Source organism: Nycticebus coucang, chromosome 2, assembly GCF_027406575.1.
Source record: "Nycticebus coucang isolate mNycCou1 chromosome 2, mNycCou1.pri, whole genome shotgun sequence".
Lineage (NCBI taxonomy): Eukaryota > Metazoa > Chordata > Mammalia > Primates > Lorisidae > Nycticebus > Nycticebus coucang.
The window spans coordinates 101,437,938-101,443,937 of NC_069781.1; positions in this window are offsets into that span (position 1 = coordinate 101,437,938).

The following is a 6,000-nucleotide window of genomic DNA, read 5'->3' on the forward strand; positions in this document are numbered from 1 at the left end:
TTGTCTGACCTAGTATGCACCTGAAAAACCATCTTTGCCTTTCTTTGATTGCTTACAACTTACTTTAAAATTTTTTGGTAACAATTTTATTGAGATGTAATTCCCCCAATTTACCCACGTAAACTACACAATGCTATGGATTTAGTATGTTTGTTCACATGATTGTTCATCTATGATTTAGTGTTTTGGTTATCTTTCATCTTGCTGTTTTTTCTCTCCAGACTGTTCTTATCCCAAATATTGGCTCTCTAACCCTTTCTTGTCATTCAAATCTGTGTTCAAATGTCATATCCAAGGAGCTTAGCACTTTCCTCTGACCTAGAATGCCACTCTGTTACTCTCTCTTATCCCTGGGTGGTGTCTTTACAGCCCTGGCCTCCTCTGACATGCTCTCATTCATCTTCTATCTGTGTCCTCCGTCCCACTAGGGCGGGACCCTTCTCTGTCCCTGTTGCTTCCTCAATTTCCAGGCTTGTACCAGGTGAGGATTAGGGGCTGGGAGTAGAAACAGAAGTGGCTGGATGTCCTCTGTGATTGGCACCCTAAACAGATAGCACTGGCTGCCAACAACTGGCCACTGGGGGAGGTGCTCATCTCCCTGCCAGAAAACAGGTGCCACCAGAGTCCCTGAGTGCTGTCTGAGGAGAAGTGCAAGAAAGCTCAGCCTACGGCTCTGGGAACTTGAGTTCTAATTTTCTGTGTGACCCTGAGGAATGATTTGCCCTCTCTGAACCTCTGTGAGATGAGGACATTGGACCTCTGGCTCCTTGTAGTTCTAACATTCTGGATTCTGATGGAATTCTCTGATCAGTATAATTGAATAAATACAGTTAAGGTACTTGGGAGCATTCTACCTTTCAATAGATCTGGCCACCTTTGCCATGTTAAACTGATTTTTTCCCTCCCTCCTCTCCATACCCAACCCTCTTTTTCAAGGAGGGAGTTCTCTGATGCTTAGAGTCTTAGGCCTGTATGGCAGGAGAAAAGGCAACATAAAAATTGGGCTTTGGGTGTGCTATTTGAGCTGGAGCTAAATTTGAGTAAAAGCTTTGTGTGTGAGTTTACAAACATACAATTAAGGCTCTTACAGTTATCTAAATCCACTTTCTTGCCTTATAATTTTATGGTTAGAAGCATTACAGTTGTTTTTAGATTTTCGTTATAACTGCAGTAGCCACAGACGGAACCAAATAGTGTTTGTTTATTTGTGTAACAAATTATGCCCCTCAGCTAACTTTACTGTGTAATTTGCATTGGGTGTGCATTTTTCAAAAAAAGTATACATTGGTCTGAGGGGCTTAGCGTCCTTTTCTTCTATCTTTTTCCCAAGGCAGCACTGACAATAGAACATTGGGTAACCAAATGCACATATGAGGGCACATTTTGTGTGTCGACTACACATGTGCTGACAGATATACCAGCCCGACTTCAAATTCCACTCTCCACACTGTAGCTGGGTAGAGTTGGGGGAAGTCAGATCATTTCCCCAATTTTCTTTTCACATAGTGAATTTTTACATTTTATTCCCTTTCAAAAATTAGTGTTCTATCACACACGGATCTTTAGTAGAGAAGGAGTAATTTAAAGGGTTAGACTCTTTAGTGCCAGTCAAATACTGATAAGAGATGAAAATGATTTGTAGTGACTGAGACTTCCTAGTGAAAGCTCTGTCAGTAGTCAACTCTGCCTCCTGGTTTTTAAGAATGAGTTATTTTAATTTTGTTGTGGTCAAATACACGTAACATAAACTTTGTCATCCTAACCATTTTAAATGTATAGTTCTGTGGCATTTAATACATTCATAACATCATGCAACTATGACCACCGTCCATCCCCCAAACTCTGTTCGTCCTGTGAAATGGAAACTCTATATTCAATAAACAGTAGCTCCCCATTTCTCCCTCCCTTAAGCCCCTGGCAACCACTACTCCGCTTTCCGTCTCTATGATTTTAAGTATTGTAGGTACATCATATAAAAGGAATCATGTGATATTTGTCGTTTTTGTGACTGGTTCATTTCATTTAGGTTCATCCATGTTATAACATGTCACAAATTTTTTCCTTTTAAAGACTGAATAATACAGTGTTCTGTTGTGTGTGTTTACCACATTTTGCTTATCCATTCTTCCATCAGTGGGCACTTCCACGTTTTAGCTGTTGTGAATAATGCTGCTATGAACATGGGTGTCCAAATATCTCTTCAAGACATTGCCTTCACTTCTTCTGAGTATATACCCAAATATCTCTTCTACCTAGACATTTAATTGCTGTATCATATGGTAATTCATTTTTTAATTATTTGAGGAACCACCATAGTGTTTCCCCCAGCAGCTATGCCATTTTTATTCGTGCCAACAGTGCACGAAGGTTCCAATTTTTACACATCCTCACCAACATTTGTTATTTTCAATTTTTCACCCTGATAGAAGTCATCCTAATGAGTGTAAAGTGGTATCTCATTGTAGTGTATAGTGGCATTTCTCTATTGATTAGTGATGTCGAAAATTTTTTCATGTGCTTATTGGCCATTTGTACATCTTTTTAGGATAAATGTAGCTTCAAGTCCTTTGCCCGTTGTCTAACTTTTTCTTATTTGAGTATTAGAAATTCTCTATATATTCGGGGTATCAACCCCTTATCCATGATATGATACACAAAACATTTTCCCCATTTTTCCATTGAGCTTTTCACTGACATTTCGCTCTGGCTCCAAAGCATGTCCAAAGCACATTTTTCATAAATTACAAATATTTTTTCTATAACTGGAATAGTAATTCTCTGAGTTGCTATTGGGTTCAAGAAAAATAATGGTTGCACTTCTGTGGCAATTGCTAATTGTCTAAATATCTACTAGAGAAGACTAGATAGGTAGTGAGTGCTGTCCTCTACATCAGGATCAAAATTCTTTCAAGATAGCGTTCTTTTATTTGCACATATAAAATTCAGGGCCTAGAGATCAATTTCTTTTCTTCTCTTCCTTTGAGATATAAGGCTGATCATATAGAGTACCAGAGAACAAAGCCTTAAAAACTCATAATTGGAGTATATCCTTTTATGTAGTCATTTCTGGTCCTTCTTGCCAATCAACAAATTTCCTTTGAGACTGTGCCTGCGGGCATCCAGTGATCTTGTCCATAGATGACTTTATCCACAGATGTTACTTTTTCTTTGGTTTTAAAGAACCACCTGTGACAAATAGTGGCAATGTCTTAAGTCGTAAAGCTGAGTTTATTAAAAAGAAATTGAAAATATGTTATATGTTTAAGCAATTTGAATTGATTAGGAACTTGGGTGGGGGTAATATTTTCATTCAAAACAATGTAGGACTTCTAGATAGATTACCAGTTCCCTGAATTAAGCCTCATCCATGCTGGATTCCTGCTGAGATAAAATAATCACAAACTTACAACTAAAGAATAATGTAAGTACCTTATAACAAAGTATTGCTTTATAGTTCAAAAGTATTTTTTGTTTATTTATTTTTATTAAATCATAGCTGTGTACATTAGTATGATCATGGGGCACCATACACTTGGTTCATAGATCGTTTGACACATTTTCATCACACTAGTTAACATAGCTTTCGTAGCATTTTCTTAGTTATTTTGCTAAGACCTTTACATTCCACATTTACTAGGATTCACATATACCCTTGTAAGATGCACCGCAGGTGTAATCCCATTAATCCCCCTCCCTCCACCTACCTCCCCCCTCCCTCCCCTCCCTTTCCCCCTTCTCCCTATTCTTAGGTTGTAACTGGGTTATAGCTTTGGACGAATCATACCCTGAGAGATTTTGGTTTAGCTGCAAACTAGCTGATGTCCTTGGCACTGACCTCCTGGCTTGATGGGCCTCTATCTTCCCACTTTGGGAGGGTGAGAGGAGTGACCTGGGACCACCCTTTTAGCAAAGCTCATTCTAGCCCCCCCCCCCCAAATATCTGTGACTATGATAACTTCTTTTTTTTTGAGACAGAGTCTCACACTGTTCCCCAACCTATAGTGCCCTGGCATCAGCCTAGCTCACAGTAACCTCAAACTCTTAAGTTCAAGTGATCCTTCTGCCTCAGCCTCCCAAGCAGCTGGAGCCAGTGGTGCCCACCATGATGCCAGCTAATTTTTTTATTTTTATTTTATTTTTTAGTAGAGATGGGTCTTGCTCTTGCTCAGACTGGTATTGAATTCCTGAGCTCAAATGATCTTCCTGCCTCAGCCCCCCCAGAGTGCTAGAATTACAGGTGTGAGCCACTGTGCCCAGCCAGGTAATTTCTATTTCCATTTTCTCTGTTTCGTAGATTAGAAATGAGAGCAGTTGTGGGTCCTTGGGGATTGGGTAGACTGGCTTATTTAAGATTTTTAACAGGAGAACATTAATTCTTCCCTTCCTCCATTCCATGTCCTGCTGCGTGTAGGGGTGAATGAGATGGCCACTGCCACGGGCCCTGTTGTGGGCTGTAGGGGCAACTGCTATCCTGGATTGATCCAGATTGAGGGGCTTCCTGCCAAAACTTGGAAAGCCTGGGGCAAACTGGGATGAGCTGGCCACTCTAAGCAGCAGATACTGAGCACAAGTGAGTTTTAAAAAAGTGAAGGGGAAATTTCCCATGGTGACAAGTGCTCTATAGGAAGTCTCAAGGTGACTGAATGGAGAGGATTTGGATGGGGGGGTGGCTGCCGGTCTTTGGAGTCACATTTACACAGATGGAGACTGGGGAGCCGGCCTGTTTGAGAAACAGTGACCATGATGACCCCAGTGAGCAAGAGGAAGGGAGGAGAGGTGCGGCCCTGTGGGGTTCAGTAAGGGCTGCGTAGGGTAAGGACAACAGCTAATGAAACCTCCATGGAGCGGTGCAGAATCCACATGTGTCCTCAACTGCACTTAGCTGAGCAAAGCCCCTTGGCCTGTGAAGGTGCCTCACTCCTTCCAAACTCTCCATCCTCCCAGCACCCTCAACCTCCCGGGAATGAGGACCAGCTCCTTTCGCAGCTGCAGTTCTGCTGAGCCAGTACCGGACGCTGGAGGAGGCCTCTGCCGCTTCTGTGGCTCTGCTCCAGTGCTGAATGGGGGTAGTTATGGGAGGGCTGAGAAATAGTCACTCTGTGTGTAATCAGGTCACTTCACTGCAAAAACATTTTTGTTTCCGCTTCCTTCCTTCCCTGGGTCTTATCCAAGGAACAGTGTCTCTGACCTTCTCAGCCACAAAGGCCAGAGATAATGGGGCACAGCAGGTCGACGTAGTGAAAAGAGGGCAGTGTCTGAGGTCAAGACGTGCCCGGGCACACATCTCATACATACACACACGCACACATGTGAACACATGTGCACATGGGTGCTAGTTACTAGCCAGGGTATACATAATGAAATAAGCTTGAAAAACATTGCTGAGAAATAGATGAAGACTTCCCTAGTCTGGAACTCTTTCCCGTTTGTCTATGATCTCCCTTCGGCTCAGGGTAGAGTGGAGGGAATGTGCCTGCACTCTGATTAAGGGCACACGGTAACACACGGGCCCCCTCTGTTTTTCACTTTGTTCCTGACCTTGCTCTTGCGCCTTGCATCCAGCACTGACCTGGGCCTCTGGGGTCTAGATTTACTCTAATTGCCTTTCTGGGTGCATAGGCCGCATCAGCAGACTGGAGTTGTTTCACTATTTCTTTTGAGCCTGCTTAAGAATGAGAGCGAGCTTTTTCTATAGGGGAAATGTAACACGCTATAATCAGTTAGGATCAGAGGTGAAAAATAAAAGCTATGTGGAAAATCTGAGAGATTGAGGTTTTTATTCTGAATCTTTAAATTCACCTGTAAGAAATTTAATAGATAATAGTCTACTGTAAAAGATATTTTTCAGAATCATTTTTTTTCTTTGTTGTATTACCGATAATGTTGGCTTGAGACTTGGAAATCCGGAGAAAAGTGCAGAAAGAATGTTGTATGTTTCTTTCTAAAACTTTCTCCCCTATTGTTTGGTTTTGACATTCAAATCTCTCTTTGAATGTCAGT